This window comes from Lithobates pipiens, unplaced genomic scaffold (genome assembly GCF_037356315.1).
Source record: "Lithobates pipiens isolate NorthernLeopardFrog02 unplaced genomic scaffold, aLitPip1_a1.2 Scaffold_27, whole genome shotgun sequence".
In the NCBI taxonomy this organism is placed as follows: domain Eukaryota; kingdom Metazoa; phylum Chordata; class Amphibia; order Anura; family Ranidae; genus Lithobates; species Lithobates pipiens.
Window position 1 is genome coordinate 55,554,079 of NW_027507788.1, and position 22,008 is coordinate 55,576,086.

Genomic DNA, 22,008 nt, shown 5'->3' on the forward strand with positions numbered 1-22,008 from the left:
GCAACACCCGCCAATACCCTGCAATGCTCTGCAACGCAGTACTCTGCAACACCATGCTCTGAGATACCCAGCCATAGTCGGTGATACCCTGCAATACCCAGCCATAGACATCTCCCGCCGCCCTCCGCCCTCCGGTGCTTCTACCGAATCGCTAATACGATCAAAGCCAGAATCTTTTTTTTTTTCAGGCTTCCCAGCTTAGAGGTGAGATGTGGGTCTTATTGACCCCACATCTCACTGTAAAGAGGACCTGTCATGCCATATTCCTATTACAAGGGATGTTTACATTCCTTGTAATAGGAATAAAAGTGATCAAAAAAATTATTTTTGGGGAAAAAAATGTCAAACTAAAATAAATAAAGTAAAATGAACAATAAAAAAAATGTTTTTTTTTAAAGCGCCCCTGTCCCCATGTGCTCGCATGCAGAAGCGAACGCATGCGTAAGTCCCGCCCACATATGAAAACGGTGTTCAAACCACACATGTGAGGTATCGCTGCGAACGTTAGAGCGAGAGAAATAATTCTAGCCCTAGACCTCCTCTGTAACTCAAAACATATAACCAGTAAAAAAAATCTAAATCGTCGCCTATGGGGATTTTTAAGTAGCGACGTTTGCCGCCATTCCACGAGCGTGTGCAATTTTGAAGAGTGACATATTAGGTATCTATTTACTCAGCGTAACTTCATCTTTCACATTATGCAAAAATTGGGCTAACTTTACTGTGTTTTTTTTTTTTTTAAGCACAAAACAGTTTTTTTTCCAAAAAAAAGCATTCAAAAAATTACTGCGCAAATACCGTGCGAGATAAAAAGTTGCAAAGACCACCATTGTATTCTCCAGGGTGTTTGCTAAAAAACATATATAATGTTTTGGAGTTCTATGTAATTTTCTAGCAAATAAATGATGATTTTTACATGTAGGAGAGAAATGTCAGAATTGTCCTGGGTGCTCCAGAACACCTGATGGCGCTCCATGCATGTTGGGCCTCTGTATGTGGCCACGCTGTGTAAAAGTCTCACACATGTGGTATCACCATACTCGGGAGTAATAGCAGAATGTGTTTTGGGGTGTAATTTGTGGTATGCATATGCTGTGTGTGAGAAATAACCTGATAATATGACAATTTTGTGAAAAAAAAAAAAAAAAGTAAAAAGAATCTTGATTTTGCAAAGAATTGTGGGAAAAAATGACAACTTTAAAAAACTCATCATGCCTCTTACTAAATACCTTGGAATGTCTTCTTTCCAAAAAGGGGTCATTTGGGGGGTATTTGTACTTTTCTGGCATGTTAGGGTCTCAAGAATTGAAATAGGCCGTCAGTCCTTCAGGTGTGATCAATTTTCAGATATTGTCACAATAGCTTGTGGACTCTATTACTTTCACAAAGACCAAATAATATCCACCAATTTGTACTTATTTTTACCAAAGATATGTAGTAGTATAAATTTTGGCCAAAATTTATGAAGAAAAAATTACTAATCTGCTAAATTTTCTAACAGAAACAAAGAAAAATTTGTTTTTTTACAGAATTTTCGGTATTTTTTCTTTTATAGCACAAAAAATAAAAAACCCAGCAGTGATTAAATACCACCAAAAGAAAGCTCTATTTGTGTGAAAAAAAGGACAAAAATTTCATATAGGTCCAGTGTTGCATGACTGAGTAATTGTCATTCAAAATGCGAGAGCACCGAAAGCTGAAAATTGGTCTGGTTATTAAGGGTGTTTAAGTGCCCAGTGGTCAAGTGGTTAATGTGATGAATTGACCAGCATACAAATTGCTTTGGTCCACAATAGATCTATAAAGATCTTCCGTAAAAAGCAGAGAATAAAAATCAAGTGAAGTAAAATCAACTGTTTCCCCCTGAATTCTGGGTTGGCCAGTGATTGGGGGAATTACGAGTGCTGCAGAAGTGGTGGGCTCCCTATTAGGATTGGAAAATGCAGCAGGAAGGGCACTATGGGCCTGTCTTTGTCTTCTTAGTAGCTGCGGGACTCTATTTGTGCTAGTGTCAGAAAGCATGAATCAGACAGAGACTGAAGTACAGTTAAATCACGCTTGTTTATTAATAATATTAATAATAATAATAATAATAATAAGGCAGAGATCATCTGGGCTGGATGGCTTAAGTAGGCAGGACTGATGAGCAGGATATCATCAAAAGGTCAGTCACTGTGGAGAGATAGGAGCTGGCAATTAGCCGACAGCTGAGCAGCTAGCTTTGAGAAGGAAGGACTGAGCCCAACCCTGACAGCTAGCCACCACACCAGCTTGATTTGCACTTATGGGATTCGCCACGTCACCATGTGATAATGCAGTGCTGGTTTGACTACTACCAGGGCGTACTAGTCCGCTGGCCATTACCAGTTCACCAGAAGGATGAGCGGCACTAGTACTGGCTCTCTGCTCCATACGAGAGACCTGTGGTTTTTGCACCTCAACAACAGCAGAAGAACAGGGTCAGGTACGCCTGACCTTGGCAGGGACCACTACTCCATTTGTCAGGGTGCCACTGCTGTCTACAGGTTTGAATACTGAGCCTGAATCTGACAGATGGGTGACTTCCTCTTTACTTTCATCTGTAATGCTGAGAAACATGTAGGCCTCTTTACTAGTGCACCTTTGATTGGACATTGTGGCCTCTAAAATTACTGGTACAACTAGTGAGATTCACAGGAAAAAAGAGCACCTGACTGTCAGAGCCTGCTTCAATCGATACCAAAAAAACTGTTAGCGTTTGCAGGGATCAGGCCTGACTCTGTGAATGCTGCAGTTATATGCGTTGTGTTTTTGTAAGTGACTGATCGATTGATACTGCACTTGGGTGGGCTAAACGCAGGTGATAGCAGGTATCTGCTATCTGCTAACGCTGCATTTTTGGGAACCCTAAACTACTGGGGATGCTAGTATAGATCTGATCAGATCAAAGATATTGATCCGTTCACACACTATACTACCAAGGGAGACGTATGGTTCGTGCGTGGGTATTAGTGCTACTGGCACTAATCTGACACTGCCAGGGGCAATGCGGATCCTAGCTGACACTAAAACCTGAATAATGTCACCCGCCAGGTGAACAGGGGGTTAAACCTTTATTGGATAATATACGGTGGGTGCCCTGATGTTATAAAAAACTAACTAACCAGATGACCCATTATTATTTTTTTTTCTTTCAAAGATTTTTATTGTAATTTTCAAGAATATAAACAGTTAGTGTAAGACAATTACAGTATCAGCGAAAGAAGGATGATTACTGATGGAACGTTAGGTTACAGAGAACAAGTAGACAAGATACAAACATATACCTGGGTTGAAAATCAAACAACGTTTGTATTATGTGACCCATTATTATTTTTAAATGATGTTGACCCTCTCTTTAAGTGGCTTTGAAGATATTGGACTCTTTTTCAATAGTCACAGGGTTGAAGGTAAATTGGAGCAAGTCTATGCTGTTTCCAATAGATATGGGGGCCCGCAGTATGGGTTTGAATGATATTCCATTGCAGTGGATGGAGAATTTCAAATACTTAGGAGTTGTAATTTCCTGCCAAGCTTCTGAATTTATTTCCTTGAATTTGACTCCAATTCTGGGAGATATTTGGTCCAAGTTAAAAGCATACAAGTCTCTACCATTGTCTTTACTGGGATGTATTAATCTTTTAGAAATTAAATTTATACCAATATTAATGTACTGATTTATACATTCTCTCCAGTGGCCTCTTGTGTCCTTTTTTACTAAATTAAACCAACTTTTTTCGTTGCTTCTTTTGGGGAACAAAAAACCTCAGGTGATGCGCCCTTGTGGGGAGGCCTATCCTTCCTGGATTTATATAAATACTTTTTGGCCACCCAGCTGGTTACGGCTGCATGGTGGCTAAATCCTGATACATATAACTCCTCTACCCGGTTGGAAGCAGCTGTAGTAGGCTCTATGGATGCTCTTAAGGCTCTTTTATTTAGGGGCCGTAGGGCACTATATTGGCTGACAGAGAGAAAATGGCTAATTGGGCCCAATTTGGACATTTTTACTTAGGGGTGTACTCACTTTTGTTGCCAGCAGTTTAGACATTAATGGCTATGTGGCTATGGCTAAATTTACACTGTTATACAAGCTGTGCACTCACTACTTTACATTATAGCAAAGTATCATTTCTTCAGTGTTGTCACATGAAAAGATATAATAAAATATTTACAAAATTGTGAGGGGTGTACTCACTTTTGTGAGATACTATATATATATATATATATATATATATATATATATATATATATATATATATATATATATATATATATAATCTCGCTCAACGCACAAATGGGATAGGAAATGTGTGATAAAAATATTCTGCTCATCTGTATTTCTGTACTTTTAAAAGTAGACCAGCACAAGGCTGGAGATTATTAGACTTCCTATTTTAGCAGGAAATAGACATTTCCTGACAGGCTCCATGGCAGCATACGTGTGGGTTAGCCCCGCCTCCATAATTACCCAATAGGACCTCTACTCCCATAAATCTTTGCTCCAAGCTGCTATCCGTGTTCCTTTTTTGTCCTCCTCCATAGGACAGGTGTTTCCTATCTGAAGAGATCTTCACTACGATCAAGTCGGCTGACTATCAAGCTTTTTGTTCCTCCGATAGGCCCTGTCTGTTAAGCATGGGTATGGAGTGTATGGCAGAGTAGCGCTGAAGACTTTGTTTATCCGAAGATAAGTGCGCACGGCTTATTACCTGCTATGTAAGGTGGCCATTATCTGCCCGGTGGATCGGTGGTGTGTGCTTGAACCTGTTCGGCCAGACGATCGTTGGTGGAGTGGTGAGCTGTAAAAATTCCGTTTTTCATGGCAGCAGTGTTTATGTGTTTTCTTTTCTACCTGTGTCTTTTCATATGCCAGCTGGTTCTTGTGTATAGGCGCTGACGCTTCCGCGTTCCAGCAGCCTTTCTCCCCCTGTTTCCGGGTCCAGCGCTGCGTTCTGCGCATGCGCAGACCCATATCCAAAGCGAGGCTTGGTTCCCGCGCATGCGCGCGGGCATCTCGCGTCTGACGCCGCTGATGACGTCATGGGCGCCATATTTAAAACACAGTGAGAGATGTCAGGATTTGGGAATGATTGCAGGAGATTCAGCAACTTCCCGGGGCCATTCTCTGGTTGGTGTAAGGTAGGTTATGATCTGCTCTGATGTATTGTTGCTCCTGTGTTTTGTATGGCTGCTTATGAGGGTTTATTGTTGTTACAGTCAGCGTTTTTAGTCATGGATGCCTCACTGCCTACCAGTGACCTGCCCGCTTGTAACAGGTATGTGCATGGCTGGATTGCTGTGTATTTGTGGAGTATTCCTTAGCATTTGATACCAGCCTGGTCTGTATCTCTCTCTTTTCTTGTATATTTCCTTATAGCCCTTCTAGGTCTGAACCGCATTACAGTGCGCATAGTCGCAGTGGATCGTCAAAATCGCACCACCGCAAATCATCATCAAAGTCTGGTTACCGTAGGTCTTCCAGATCTGAACAACGCAGTGGTCACTCGCACTCAAGCAGAGGACCAGTTAATTCATGTTGGGGCTGTAAGATGCCCATCCCATCAGACAAATCGCTCTGTGATCATTGCTTCTCTAAAGTCGCAGATGAAAGAGATGGTGCGGATCAACGCTTAGAATCTATGGTGAGAAGGGTGGTAAAGGAATCCCTGCAGCAGAGGGAAGCTCATCACGCTATGGAATCCCCCTCAGACCCATTATGTCCTTCAGGTGGTGAAGGGCTCTTACAAGAGACTGGGGAATCTTCTCAACCAAGCCACCACTCTGTGCTCTTGTCTGACAGCGAATCGGATCCAGAGGATCCAGGAGTAGGATTTGATTATGCTTTAGTACCTGCTCTTGTCAAGGCAGTGAAAGAAGCTTTAAAATGGGAAGAACCCACTACTTCTCCCCTCCCCAAACAAAGAAAGTTTTTCAAACAACTCAAAAAGGAACGGCAACATTTTCCTTTCCTATCTGAATTGGGAGAAATCATTACTGAAGAGTGGAGCAAGATTGATAGGAAGAGCTCCATGCAATCAAAGGTGTCTAAATTGTACCCCTTTAAGGAGGATGATGTGAAGCACCTTGAATCAGCTCCTCTGGTAGACGCAGCACTTATGCGTTTAGTAAAATACGTGACTCTCCCTTTGGAGGACACGGTATCTTTCAAAGATCCGTTAGAGAGAAGAATTGACTCAGATCTGAAAAGAATATATCTAACTTCAGGGATGGCTTGTAAACCAACTTTGGCTTTAGCCGCAGTCTCAAAGGCTATTGAAACATGGGCCGACAATGTTGAAGAGTTCTTGAGAGGTATCTCGGTGAATACGGCTAAAGACTCTCCCATTCAGGAGATCAGAATGGCATCAGCCTTTTTGGGGGAGGCATCTATTGACATTACCCGCCTTCTGTCTCGGGCTATGTTGGCAGCAGTCTCGGCACGCCGTGCTTTGTGGCTCCGTCCCTGGTTGGCGGATCCAACATCTAAGCAGGCATGGTGTCGTATACCATTTGAGGGAACCTCCTTGTTTGGTAATAAACTAGATAGCGCCATATCCCGGGCCACAGGTGGGAGGTCTGGGTTCCTCCCTCAAGACAGACGTCTTCAAAACCAAAAACGTATCTTTCCAAGAAGGCAGACCTCGGATCGCGCTAGAGAAGCGCGCAGTTATAGACCCGGCAGGGAGTTCTCTAGATCTTGGAGGTCCAGACAATCCTCCCTTAAGAAAACCTCAAAGGGGGCTTCCGCAGGTAATCAAGATTCTACCAAATCTTTTTGAAATTGGGCCCGCTCAATCATGTCAGGTGGGGGCTCGCCTTCTTCACTACCGACATGTTTGGGCGGCCTCAATTCAAGATTATTGGACCGTCAAGACGGTTTCCTCGGGTCACAAGTGGACTTTCATCAACACTCCGAGATTAAGGTTCATTCCCACAACGATTCCAGGCTCGGAGGAAAAGAAACAGGTCCTATTGACCTACGTAAGTTGTTTGCTGGATCAAGGCGCAGCCGTGCCAGTGCCAGAAGACGAACGTGGCGAAGGCATGTATTCTCCTCTATTTATGGTTCAGAAAAGAAATGGCGCATGGAGGCCAGTGATAGATTTGACCTTCCTCAATTCCTTCATTCGCAAGGAAAAGTTCAAAATGGAGTCTCTTCTTACAATCCAACAGTCGGTGCAACTAGGGGATTGGTTAATCTCAATCGATCTGAAGGACGCATACTTTCACGTGCCAGTAGCAAGGGATTTCCAGCAATTTCTCCGTTTCGCAGTTGGCGATCAACACCTCCAGTTTACCTGTCTCCCATTCGGGTTGACAACATCTCCTCGGGTCTTCTCCAAGGTCCTCCTAGCGATAGTAGCTCTTTTACGAGTCAAAGGAGTTCGTCTCCATCATTATCTGGACGATTTGCTCCTATTATCTCAAGACAGAGATCAAATTCTGGAACACAAGAGTTTAGTCATCTCCACTCTACAGACGTTTGGTTGGCTCCTGAACCTAGAGAAGAGCCATCTGGTTCCAACTCAAGTGATCGTGTTTCTAGGGGCTCAGTTCGACACATTAAAAGGCACTATCTCTCTGCCAGAGGAAAAAATCTGTGTTATCCGGGACAGGATTCACAAGGCTTGGGAATCATCTCATCTTTCGGCTCTACAATGCTTGAAAGTGATCGGCACAATGACGTCCACCATCCCTATGGTGAAGTGGGCCCAGTGGCACACTCGTCCCTTCCAGAAAGGGTTTCTGCAACAGTGGGACTCGTCCAATCAAACACAGCGCATACTCCTTACACCAGCGATGAGGATGTCTCTCCTCTGGTGGCTTCAAGGGAAGAATCTACGCAACCATCATTCGATAGTCCCCATTTCCTGGGTAATAATAACCTCAGATGCCAGCAACAAAGGTTGGGGCGCTCATTGCCTTACGGAAGTAGCTCAAGGAAGGTGGTCGTTCCCGTCGCTGTATGTAGTCTCCAACATCCTGGAGTTGAGAGCAGCCTTTCAAGCACTCATAGCATTTCGCCATCTGGTGGCAGGGTCATCAGTAATGTTAAGACTGGACAACACAACTGCGGTGGCCTATATAAAGAAACAAGGAGGGACTCGCAGTGGGTCTCTACTACGAGAAGTAGAACCGATAATGAACTGGGCTCAGAAGAATGTGGTCAACATTTCTGCTGTATACATCCCAGGGGTCCAGAATGTTCAAGCAGATTATCTGTCAAGGGTCAAAATAGACAACAACGAGTGGTCCCTTCACAGGGATGTCTTCGAGTGGCTTCTGACTCTGGGAGTATCTCCAGAGGTCGATCTGTTCGCTTCGCCGTACAATCGCAAGATGCACAGATACTACTCGAGGTTCAGGGATCCTCAGGCGTTCGGGATAGATGCTCTCACGGATTGTTGGAAGTTCCAGAGAGCCTACGCCTTCCCTCCAGTTCCTGTAATCCTACAGTTCCTTCGCAGGCTCAGAGGGGAGAAGGTGGAAATCATTGCGATAATACCATTCTGGCCCAACAGGCCTTGGTTTCCTCTGCTGTTGCTCCTCAGCTATCAGGACCCAGTTCCCCTGCCTCTCAGGCCAGATCTACTGTCTCAAGGCACACTGTTACACCCGTGCCCATCCTGTCTACACCTCAGGGCATGGTTCTTGAGAGGGGAAGGCTAGAAGCTCTAGGTTGCCCAGAAGAAGCGATTCCAACCCTTCTTAGTGCCAGACGGAAGAGTACCAATAAAGTGTACGAGCGTATATGGGCCAGATTTATGGGCCACATGTCTTCTAGGTCAAATTCATATAATTCTCCGGCAGTTCAAGATATCTTGTCTTTCCTTCAGTCAGGGTTAGACTTGTCTCTGGCAGTTAGTTCTCTTAGAGTACAAGTTTCAGCCATTTCAGCCTTTACAGGAGTTTCGTGGGCGAATCATACATTAATACAACAATTCTTTAAAGGAGCCATCAGGCTTAGGCCACAAAGAAGGCCCAGGTTTCCCAAATGGGACCTTCCATTAGTACTGGACTTTCTTTCTGATCTTGGGAAAAGTTTGGACGTTCCCCTGTCTTTAGGAGATCTCACTATCAAGACGGTGTTTTTGGTGGCAATAACTTCAGCCAAAAGAGTGTCGGAAATTAGGAATCTTGGGTCAGTTGAACCATTTCTAACTTTCTTTCCGGACAGAGTGGTCCTGATCCCTATGCTTGGGTCAAATCCAAAAGTCACATCAGTATTTCACGAAAATCAGGAGATCGTGCTACCTACGTTTAGAATGTCAGACAACCAAGAGATTCATCCCCTGGATGTTGGTCGCACCTTGAAACAATATCTGGACGCTACAGCCTCGTTCAGACGAACAGACTTTCTTTTTGTCCTTCTTCATGGAAAAAATAAAGGGATGCGAGCATCAGTTAGATCAATCTCATCTTGGGTGGTCCAAACGATTCAAAGGGCATACAAGGCAAGGGGCATGGTTCCTCCTGAGGCAGTGACGGCTCATTCAACTCGGGGCATGTCGACCTCTTGGGCAGCAGTTCGACATGTCGCACCAGAAGTGATCTGCAGAGCAGCTTCCTGGTCTTCAATTAATACCTTTGTTTCCCATTATTGTGTAGAGCCAGCTGCGCTCTCTTCTGTTAATTTTGGTTTACAAGTATTGTCAGTGGACAATGAAAAATAAAATTCTAGTTTCTTTGCTCAACATTTTTAGCCCACCCGGGTGTGTTTGGCGAGTTATTTCCCACACGTATGCTGCCATGGAGCCTGTCAGGAAAAAGGAAAATTTATATCAAATACTTACCGTAATTTTCCTTTCCTGATGGGCTCCATGGCAGCAGGAGTTCCCTCCCAAATGTTGGAGTAGGCTAGTTACGGAACACGGATAGCAGCTTGGAGCAAAGATTTATGGGAGTAGAGGTCCTATTGGGTAATTATGGAGGCGGGGCTAACCCACACGTATGCTGCCATGGAGCCCATCAGGAAAGGAAAATTACGGTAAGTATTTGATATAAATTTTCCTTTGTCTGTTCTGAATAATGTGTTTTGCCATCCTTAGTAAATATACACTATGAATATTTTTTCTCCCTGTTGTTTTAGATGAAAATAATGCCTTTTTTACAATGTTATGTTATTCCAAAGAGTTTTTGTTAGAGGGATTAGCAATATAGAGAAGCCTAGAATTTATTAAGACTGATTGACGCAAGGCAGCAGAGTGAATGTGAAGACAAGAGCCAAAGACAGTTTAATGAGATGGCTCAATCACACTGTTATATCAAACAGAAAGAAGTGATATATTCAGTTCCAGCTCCTAATAGAGCAGCATAAGGACAGAAGAAATCTAAATGTGATAGAGACTGTGTTTTATGAATTGCAAAGCACACAGTGAAGACACCACCAAAATAATAAGAGATGTTTTCACCTTTAACCAATATGCGGAATGTTTGCAGCCGAACAAATCTATATGCATTGCAGATAAATCCAAAGTGTATAGCAGTATAGAGCAATATAGATGGTTTAAAGCAGGGGTTGGCAACCTGTCGATTGTGATCTACCTGCCGACTGTAGGCAGGCAACGGGTAGATCGCATACTGCTTTGCAGATCCTTACCCACAGCCTCTACTGTTCCCATACTCACAGCAGAGTGGAGATCAGGAGGCAGCACAGTTCACAATGGAGGGCAGAGACAGGAACTGCCTCACTTAACCTTTTAAGTTAACAAGCAGGTGACTGGTTGCTAAGACACAGGGCAGTCCTAGAAACCAATCACTGTTTGACTTTAACTTTGTTGAAGTTAACTCTGGCAGCTCCTGCTCCCGCCCACCATCCAGAGCTGTGATGCCTCCCATTCTCCACTCCGTACAGTGAACCTGTGTATGGTAGGAGAGTGAAGCTAGGACACTGCTGTGTGTTTATTTGGAGGAGGAGAGGGAGTTATGTGAAGGGGACCGAGAACACTACTGGGAGGGGTACAGGACACAGAAAAGGACACTATTGTGTGGGGGGAAGGGGTGATATGAAGGGGGCAGAGGACACTTGTATGGGGTATGGGGGGGGGGGCAAAGATCTGATCAATGAAATCTCATGTTTATTTTCTTGGCCCTTTCTTTTTATGTCTTACAACATACATTAAAGCGTATGTCAAGGTACAAAAACAAAAAACAAACAAACAAAAACAAACAATTGACCATATGTTATTATTTTAAAGACCCTGCAAGTGCAGAAGAAAATACCTGATGAGTAGTTAGAAATCTACTAGAGCTCCTAACTTCCGATTGTAAGTTAACAGCATATAGCACTTTTGTGGACTAATGCCGCGTACACACGTAGCCAACTCTCCGGCGGACTTTCCGAACGGGCTACTTGCCCATACATGGCACTTTTTCAGCAGACTAATACGGCGTACTAAGTCCACCAGACTATCCGCCGTACCTTTGAAATGAACGGACTCACCCACACACGCGGAGGAAAGTCCACTCATTTTGAGTACATCTCCAGGTAGCCGGGGCCAGCGAAGGAGGCGTCGCTGACCCCGTCACCTGGTATGGACTTAAAGGGGAACCCCAACGCTGAAAAAATCGACGTGGGGGTCCCCCCAGGTCCACATCAGACCCTTGTCCGAGCATGCTACCCGGCCGGGAAATGTGAGTCCGACGGAAAGATTGGAGTGCAAAAATACTTTCTAAGTCCGCCGTACTTTTGGGTAAAAAAAGGCTACACACGGGGGGATTGTTTGATCGTGTGTACGCGGCATAAGTAGTATCAGCCTCATCCATTGTCTTTTGCTAAACTGCTTAACTACTGCTGTCTTCCTATCCACAGCATAGGGAATCATTGATTTGCAGTCAGATAAACAAGAGTATCAAGTATTTTTGTATTTATTACAACAGATATAACAAAATGCTTTCAATTGTATATTTAACAGACCAAAATAAAGCAAAAAAGAGAAGCTCATTGTTAGGATTTGCATATAAAACTCCCACCTGTCTTGACCCTTTTCCTAGTTATGATTCGGCAAGAATAACATTTGCCCTCACAACATCTGTTTATATTCTATGCTCTTGTCTATTAATTTGGTATGAATAATCTGTTTATTCTGATAATTTCTAAGCCTTTTTAGGAACCTATGCAGCTCCTTTACAGCATGTTCTTTTTAGAGTAATTCATGTTGTTGCAACCCCTGTGAACTTTTCTTGAAAATTTCAAACCTCCACTGCTATAACTCGACAGTGCACTTAAAGACGTTGTAAACCTTGGAAAAAAACAAAACAAAACCTGCAAGACAAAAGAATAATGAGCTACTATGCAAAGAATACTAGCTTATTATGACATACTTACCTTAGAATGATGCCCTTGTTTGGCATTGGCCCTCCGAGTACAGCGCGGACATCTTCCACCGTAGGGATGAGCTTCGAGTTCGAGTCAAACTCATGTTCAACTCGAACATTGCCTGTTCAGCGAACAGTGAACAATTTGGGCTGTTCGCAGCAAATTCGAAAAGCCGGAACACCCTGTACAAGTCTATGGGAGAAATCTAAAGTGCTAATTTTAAAGGCTAGAATGTAAGTTACTGTCCTAAAAAGTGTTTGGGGACCTGGGTCCTGCCCCAGGGGACATGGATCAATGCAAAAAAAGTTTTAAAAACGGCAGTTTTTCAGGAGCAGTGATTTTAATAATTATTAAAGTGAAACAATAAAAATGTAATAGTCCTTTAAATTTCGTACCTGGGGGTGTCTATAGTATGCCTGTGAAGGGGTGCATGTTTCCCGTGCTTAGAATTGTCCCTGCACAAAGTGTCATTTCTGCAGGAAAAAAAGTCTTTTAAAATCACTTTGAATTGTCGGCTCCCGTAATACAGAGAACACTCCATGAGTGTTCTCTGTATTACGGGAGCCGACAATTTATTCATTGATTAAAAAAAAAAAAAAAGTGTGGGATTCCCCTAAATTCAATTACCAGGCCCTTCAGGTCTGGTATGGATATTAAGGGGAACCCCGCGTCAAATAAATAAAAAATTGACGTGGGGGTGCACCTACAAATCCATACCAGACCCTTTACCCGAGCACGTAACCTGAAAGGCCGCAGGAAAAGAAGGGGGCCACGAAAGAGCGCCCCCCTCCTAAACCATACCAGGCCACATGCCCTCAACATTGGGAGGATGCTTTGGGGGTCTGTGACCCCTCAAAGCACCATGTCCCCATGTTGATGGGGACAAGGGCCTCATCCCCACAACCACCGGCCAGGGTCTGCGGGTGGGGGGCTTATCAGAATCTGGAAGACCCCTTTAACAAGGGGACCCCCAGATCCCGCCCCCCCTGTTTGAAATGGTAAGGGGGTACAAAAGTACCCCTACCATTTCACAAAGAAAGTGTAAAAAATTGTTAAATAAGACAAACACACTTTTGAAAAATTCCTTTATTAAAAAAAAATAAAAAATAAGAAATAAAAAGATTCCAGCGGTGCTAATCCACTCTTGCTTTCCAGCGACGGATGATCATCTCTCCGGGGTCCAGCGATGGCTGATCTAATCCAGCGACAGGTGATTTTCAGTCCAGAGCTGTCCATCCATGCATCCGTCTTCTGTCACCACTGAGGAGACACTGCGGGGATCCCAGCGCTAACGTTTCTTATATTAGGAGGGCGGGGCCACCCATCACCTGACCCCGCCCCCTCTGACGCTAGAGAGGGAAGCCAGGGGTTCCCCAATGACGTATGGGTGACCCCGCCCCCTCTGATGTAAAGGAAACCTGCGTTATTGCATATTGCAATGTGCATACTGCATATTAGCCTTTTAAATTAGCACTTTAGATTTTGAACGTTCGAGTCCCATAGACTTTAACAGGGGTCTAAAGTTCACACGAAGTTTAGGTCTGTTCGCAGGTTCTGGTGCGAACCGAACAGGGGGGTGTTTGGCTCACCCTTATTCCACCAGAGTTACTTCCAGGTTTGTGGCTTTGTGGTTTGTGATTGGCCAGAGCCGCAATAATGTTTCTTCCACGCATGCGTGCGGGAGCCGTCAATTCAACAGTGTGTGGGCTCCGGCTGACTTTTTCTTCCCAAAAGTCTGGCGGACTTTGAAAGAAGACTTGACTCAAAATTGTCCGCCGGACTCCGGTTTTCCGGCGGACAATCCACTCGTCTGTGTGCTAGTCCGCCAAACTTTTCAAATGAACGGACTTGCCCACACATGGATTAAAGTCCGTTCATTTTGAATGTGACTTCAGGTATGACGGGACTAGCGAAGGAAGTCAATGTTGCCACCTCCATCAGCGAGATTGACACCTTGCTAGCCCCGTCACCTGGTATGGGTTTTAAGGGGAACCCCTACACCCAAAAAATGGTGTGGGGGACCCCCAAATCCATACCAGACCCTTATCTGAGCACGCAGCCCGGCCGGTCAGGAAAGGAGGTGGGGACGATCTAGCTCCCCCCTCCTAAACCTGCTCTCAACATGGGCGGTGGGTGCTTTGGGGAAGGGGGGCCCTGCGGCCCCCCACCCCAAAGTACCTTGTCCTCATGTTTATGAGGACAAGGGCCTCTTCCCGACAACTCTGTCTGTTGGATGTCAGGGTTTGCGGGCGAGGGGCTTATTGGAATCCGGGAGCCCCCTTTGATAAGGGGGCCCCCAGATCCCGGCCCCCCACCCTATGTGAATGAGTATGGGGTACATCGTTCACCTGGGGGAAAAAAGTGTAAATAAAAAACACACACAACACATGTTTTTAAAGTAGTTTATTAGGCAGCTCCGGGGGTCTTCTTCCAACTTTGGGGGTCTTCTCGCCAGGCTCCTCCGCTATCTTCTGATATTTTGCTGCTCTTTTGCTAGCGGAGGAGCCCGGCTTTCTCCTTCGTCGTCGTTGCCATCCGGGGGTCTTCTTCTGACTTTGGGGGTCTTCTTCTGACTTCTACGAGCTTTCCGGCCTCTTTTCCCACTCTTCGGTTCTCCTGCCGTGCTCCTCCGCTATCTTCTTCCAGCTCTTTTACTAGTGTTGGCACTGTCTTCTCGTTCGCCGCCGTTGCTTTCTTCTTCCTTCTCTTCTTCCGATGTTGACACAACGCTCTCTTCAGCAGTAATGCTGGGGATACGTTGCGCAGTGACTTATATAGGCATAAGGGGTGGGGTCACCGGGTGATGTCACATGGTGACCCCACCCTTTATGATGTCACAGTCCCGGGGATGCTGGGACTGTGCCATCATAAGGGGTGGGGTCACCATGTGACATCACCCGGTAACCCCGCCCCTATGCCTATATAAGTCGCCGTGCAACGCGTCCCCAGCATTACTGTGGGAGATAGTGTCGTGTCAAAATCGAAAGAAGAGAAGAAGAGAAGAAGGAAGAAGAAGAAGGCGACAGCGGTGAATGAGAAGACCAGGCCAACGCTAGTAAAAGAGTTGGAAGAAGATAGCGGAGGAGCCCGGCAGAAGAACCGAAGATTGGTAGAAGAGGCCAAAAAGCATGGAGAAATCGGAAGAAGACCCCCGAAGTTGGAAGAAGGCCCCCTGGAGCTACCTAATAAACTACTTTAAAAACCTGTGTTGTGTGTTTTATTTACACTTTTTTCCCCCAGGTGAATGGGTAGGGGTATGATGTACCCCATACTCATTCACATAGGGTGAGGGGCCATCGGAAAAGTCCGGTCATGTGTGGTCGTGTGTGGGCAAAGCCGCTCGTTCGGAAAGTCCAGCGGACCTCCGCTGGAAAGTCTGGCAGGTTGTCTGCCAGACTAAGTGCACTGGATAGTCTGATCGTGTGTATGCGGCATTACAACCACTTTTATCTTCAAGCCAACTCAAGGTGGCTTATCATTTTATTTCTAGGGTTTTCAATTTGTCTATCTACTATAGCAGAAGACAGCAGTAGAATGTCTTTATAAATTTGCAACCTGTTCCCATCCTGGATAATCCCAAAAAAGTCTTCTATAACTGCTTCAGCCCCGGACGATTTAGCTGCTCAATGACCAGACCATTTCTTGAAATTCGGAACTGAGTGACTTTAATTGACAATTGCGCGGTCATGCGACGCTGTACCCAGAACTGAGGAAACAATGGATATTGTAAAACGCGTCTTCTGATTGGCCGACACGTCACTTCCGGTATACGGAGCTTGCGCTCCACGCTGAAACGCACTTCCGGTTCCGGTTCACGGACTCTCCGGTCGCTAAAAGGCACTGATACTGCCTATTGCCATCATCTGGACATTCACGAGGCGGCGTTTTCTACAAAACCTAGGCTGCTACACTGAAGTCTCTGCTGCTGAACATCTTTAATGGCCGTTCCAGCTATTTATCATCTCCGCTCCTCCGGATAGAAGTGGCTGTGATTACCCTCCCCTCCGTTACATTTTATGCCTGACTACAATGTAATTTTGTGAGTAGCCATTTGGCTGTGTGATTTTATCAGATTAAATATCATTTACCTTATATACTACACTTAGTTTGGCGCACTTCTTGTCCTTTCTACATTATATTTCCTAGAGAGTTGTGCTTCTCCTCTCAAGACAGTTGTTGCCACTGGTGTTAGGAGTTTGAACTTTTATGGACCAAGGAACTCTGTGGACATTATCTGTGCTTTTTTGTGCATGTATATATGTGCATGTGTGTGTATATATACACATATATATTTTTTATTTCCCTTGATCCCATTTTCTTCCCCCCTCTTTCCCCCCTCTTTCCCCCCTTCCCCCCCCCCCTGTTTTTTATTATAGAGGTTTTTGACGGTGATTGATTTTTGCGCCATCTTATTTCTATTCTCACTTAAGGAATCTGTGACACTAGATGCAAGAATTGTGATAAATGTATGAAGCAGCGCAAAAAAATTTAACTCAATATTGTGAAAACACAAAAATTAATCAATATAATGATATCAAACTTATTAGGTGAAAAAAAACGTGTATAAAGAAATCTCACCAAATATGAATAAGTGTCTATAAGAGCCCATTCACAAGGGCTAAAAAGGAAAAATATATGTGAAACAAGAAAGTCCAAATTAAACAAATCATCCACGATTCACTTACTCCATCAGTGTCCCCACAATCACAATTCATAGTGCTTCCACTACCAGGTGACACCAAGTATTAAAGCCTCTTACCGGATCCTGTGGACCATCATATAATATAGTCAAATGCAAGAGTTTTTGACAACAAAGTTTTTGACAATCAGACTTTTTGACAACAAACATGCAAATTAGCTGTTTTAAGGCAACATCCGACCGTGTGTACGCTCCATCGGACAAACTTTTTCGGTTTTCATCAGACTTTTGTTGGCTGTGCGAACGGACAAACTTTAGGGCAACAAAAGTCCGATGGGGCAAAGTCTGATCGTGTGCACAGAAAACCATAGGACTTTTGCACAAAGTACAAACAAGCATGCTCCGAACCAATGCAAAAGATCAAACAGCAATACAGAAGTTGACCAAACATGGCGGCAAAGAGCAAAAAAAACACTAGATTTGGTGAAAGTTGGCTGAAAAATCCTGCCCTGTGTATCCAATACAAGTTCACGGGCGACGCCCTTTGTACAAACTTTCTTGTGGATTTTTGTACAAAGTCCGATCGTGTGTATGAGGCTTTACATCTCCTTATGAAGGGAGACTCCAAAGCACCAAACCTTCTCCAGTCAGGGTTGGTTCATCAGCAGGATGAAAAATAAAAAGCAGTGTGTAACCCATAAAAAACTCATGCGTAAAACTTGCAAAGGGAATCACACTAAGCAAATCCTTGGGCAATTGGTTACAAAAACGTGCATATAGCAATAAAAACAGATACAATTTCTCTCCCAAAAAGTAGCAGGCTGTGTAGCTACACCGATTTCTGGCATTTGTTCTGCAACCTGGTGTGCACGGATCCTTAGAGGTATCACCCTATCTCTTCACCTATAGAAAATTACCTGTAAAAAAAGAATTATGTAGCTTTTCAAATTATTATTATTATTATTATTATTATTATTAACGATTTATATAGCACCAACAGTTTATGCAGCGCTTTACAATGTATAGGGGGGAAAAACACAATTACAATACAATACAAAAGGTACAGGAGGGCCCTGCTCCTAGAGCTTACATTCTAAAGGGAGGGGGTGGTGGTACAAAAGGTAATAGCTGCAGAAAATGATTTGATGGGGGTGGTAAATATGTTATTTATGTAAAAATTATATTCAGGAGGCCTGTGACTGGCGTAGATGTACATACACATTGTTCAAAAATCAAATCTAAAATCACATCACTTCAAAGAAACAGAAGCGTAGCACAGTCCTTTCTTTGTTTAAATACAAAGATAATATAGTAAAAAATAGGCAGGCAGGTTCATAACTGACTGCTCCAGTTCACAATAGTAATATACTATGGTATCAGACATGACAGTCATTTGGAATTTATGAAGCTTACACTTGGATGATATACTGTATACTACAGGGACTGCAGGTTAATTTTGCCTTCTTCTGAAGCAAGGTAGCAACTAAGAAACACTATGTAGAAAAAGCCTGTTAGTTCACATAGTTACACATGGAAATTACATTGAGCATACAGTTCTGTATTTGTCTAGGTTTCTTTTGCCTCACTTCTCTCTCATCCTAGTTATTCACTCCCACTCATCTTCTGAAATGAGTGTCTTCATCTTTGCCTTGCTAATGTAGCTGGCTAATTGAACTCATCAACCAAAATCAACCAAGGAACTCGAAGAAAAAGAAAGAAAGAAAACGAGTCAGAGAAAAGTGAGAAATAATTCTTACGTTCCATGCTAATTGGCAGTGATTTTAATGAGGTTCGGTAAAAAGATATGTGTTAACACTTTACAGTTACAAAATGTAGGTACGTATTCATCCTCAACATGGAAACAAACAGAAGTCATTTGCAACTCTATACAACCAGATCTCCAAGCCCTTGTACACACGGTCGGAGATTCGGACAACCAAATCCGTCGGAGTAATTCCGACAGATTAATTCCAAAAGAGGTCCGGAAGTGATGTTGCATACACACGGTCGGACTAAGTTGTCCGAAAATCCGATTGTACGTAACGTGATGGCGTTATTTCGTTAGGACGGGACTACGTTCAGGCTAGTAGCCAATAGCTTTGGTCTAGGAATTTGACCTGAGCATGCGTGGCACTTTGTCCGTCGGAGTAGGCTACACATGATCGGAGTATGTCCGATCGGAGCATTTTGTCTGAAAAATTTACTGCCAAGTTGGAAAAGTTGGTCCGTCGGATATTCCAACGGAAACAGTCTGATGCAGACCATACACAGTCGGAATATCCGTCTAGATGGAGTAGACAGAATGATAAAATACAATTCAATGAAGATAGCATTGAATGTGTGTTCACAATCTTTACCATTATTGGTCTTAAAAATATGAAACTAAAATTCTTCTAAACATTATTAGTGCCTTAAAAAAGTATTGCAATTTCAGAAAAATTAAAAACCTTTCTGATGCTCCCACATCTTTAATTGTTAAGACATGAGCCATTACAATGTAGCACCCTGATTTTTAGGCAGGGTTGCTAGTATATTTACCTGCCAGGTATATGCCTCCTATAGTTGATAGGAGATCAACTGATTCCACCTTAATTTTGGAATTGCTGCACTTGTCTCTTTTGTTACTTAGTTATTTTGGGTATCTGGTGGCACTAAATAAGACAAGGTGATTGCAGGGACAGGTTAGGAATAGAGGTGGTTTCTCAGCCAATGGCCAGGGATCTTCTGGGGTGTGTGTGACATCAGAACCCCGTACCCTTCTTCCTGCTGCTGGAAATAATCCTTTCATCTGTGTGTTGTAGAAGGCTGTACAGGGCAGCTGGATGCAGATAAACAGGTACACCCTATGTAGAAGGATTTGTTTCATCTCTGTGTATCTTCTGAGGCTAGTCGCTTCATTGGGTATATATGAGTTTACAACCACTTTAAAGGACACTTGTTCTTAAAATATTAGAGAGCTGCTATTGTGGCCTCCTAAAAAAGAATTTCCATACTGTCACTAGCTAAATACTGTCTGTGTAACTGAGCTGGCAGAGGCATGCAGATTATAAAGCCAGACTAAAATTCAAAACTCCTGATCTGCATATTTGTTTCAGGTCACTGCTTCCAAAAGTATTGGAGCTATTGGATAAGTGCACAATCCAAGTAACTAGCTTTTTTAGAAGTAAAGGTCAGTAATAACAACCTCCATGTTTTCTCGTTTTTTTGTAAATTGTTAGTCTAGTTTTTACAACCTATGCTGGCTCAACCTCTTCTTAAAAAACAAAAAAATCCAAAAATATTAAGAGGTCTATTTTTAACAAATTTGCATAGCCAGCCATTCCTCCAGTGCATGTACATTCATTCTGTGTGAATTAGGAAAAAGAACAATGTTGTTTTCTTTTGTTACTTGTAATAGTAAAATGTTGGATTGTGGCCACTAAATAGAGCTGAGGAGCAAAGGAAATACATGTTTTTGTAACAAGTAATTATAGAGAACGCTATAGGGAATTAGCAAATAATTAGCAAATAAAATGTAATCAATTGTTACATTTGACTGAATGGTCAACTTTTTGGGCACAGTGTGCCAAAAAATGTTTTCAAAGAAATTGAGAGTGCTGTTTTTTTTTTTTTAAATGTGAACTACACACTCTTAATCACGAAAAGGAATTTTTATAAAGTAAATCTTGTAAACTACTTGAGTAATAGTGGGAAAGCCCAGGGTGCAACAATATAGAGAGGGGGGCACAGGTGAAGTGCCAACTCACAGTGCAGGTAGTGTGTCTTGCTTAACCCTGGACCAGTAGTATACAGATCACTGTCGCTACAGTACAATAGAATACAATGCAGAGCTAGAATGAACATACTTTCCCTGTCAGGCAGGGTGATCTCCGTCCGACAAATGCCTTCTAGTCCAGGCCTGGCGTGATGTCATTGAGAGTCCGAGAGGCCAGGAGGTGGCATAAGAGTGGAGAAGGGAGTGCCCCTAGTGCTGTGAGGTACTGTGTGCAATTGAGCAATAACCTAAGGCACTGGGCTGGCACTAGCAGGTCATCCTTCTTAACCACTTGCTTACTGGGCACTTAAACCCCCCTCATGCCCAGACCAATTTTCAGCTTTCAGCGCTGATGCACTTTGAATGACAATTGCGCGGTCATACAATACTGTACCCAAATGACATTTTTATCCTTTTTTTCACACAAATAGAGCTTTCTTTTGGTGGTATTTAATTACAGCTGGGAGTTTTATTTTTTGCTAAACAAACAAAAAAAGATGCAAAAAAAAAAAAAAAAAAAATCATGTTTCATAGTTTGTTATAAAATTTTGCAAACAGGTAATTTTTCTCCTTCATTGAAATGCGCTGATGAGGCGGCACTGGTGGGCACTGATAGGCTGCACTGGTGGGCACTAATAGGCACAGATAAGGTGGCACCGATAGGCACAGATAAGGCAGTACTGATGGGCACAGATAAGGCGGCGCTGATGGGCAAAGATGGGCACAGATAAGATGGCACTGATGGGTGGCACGGATGGGTGGCACTGATAGGTACCACTGATAGATGGGACTGATGGGCACTGATAGGTGGCACTGATAGGTGGCTCTGATAGGTGGCACTGCTGGGCACTGATGGGCGGCACTGATGGGCACTGGTAGGTGACACTGATGGGCACGGATATGTGGCACTGGGGTGCAGCACTGTTGTTGAGGCAGATTGAGGGCACTGATGGGTGGCACTGTGGGCACTGATGGGTGGCACTGTGGGCACTGATGGGTGGCACTGATGGGGGGCACTTTTTATTATGTAGGTGGCACTGGCAGGGGGCAGGTGGGCACTGATAAGCTGGCCGTGATCGGGACTGATGTCCCGATCACGGCCGCCGGTGATCGGCTTTTTTTTTTCTCCTCGCTCTGTGAAGGAAAAATAGCCGATTGCCGTCTCTGTTGTGCCACATGATCAGCTGTCATTGGCTAACATCTGATCACGTGGCAAGGGGTCGGGAGCGATCCGTGATCAGGCGAGTCTTATAGACTTGCTGATCACAGAGCGCG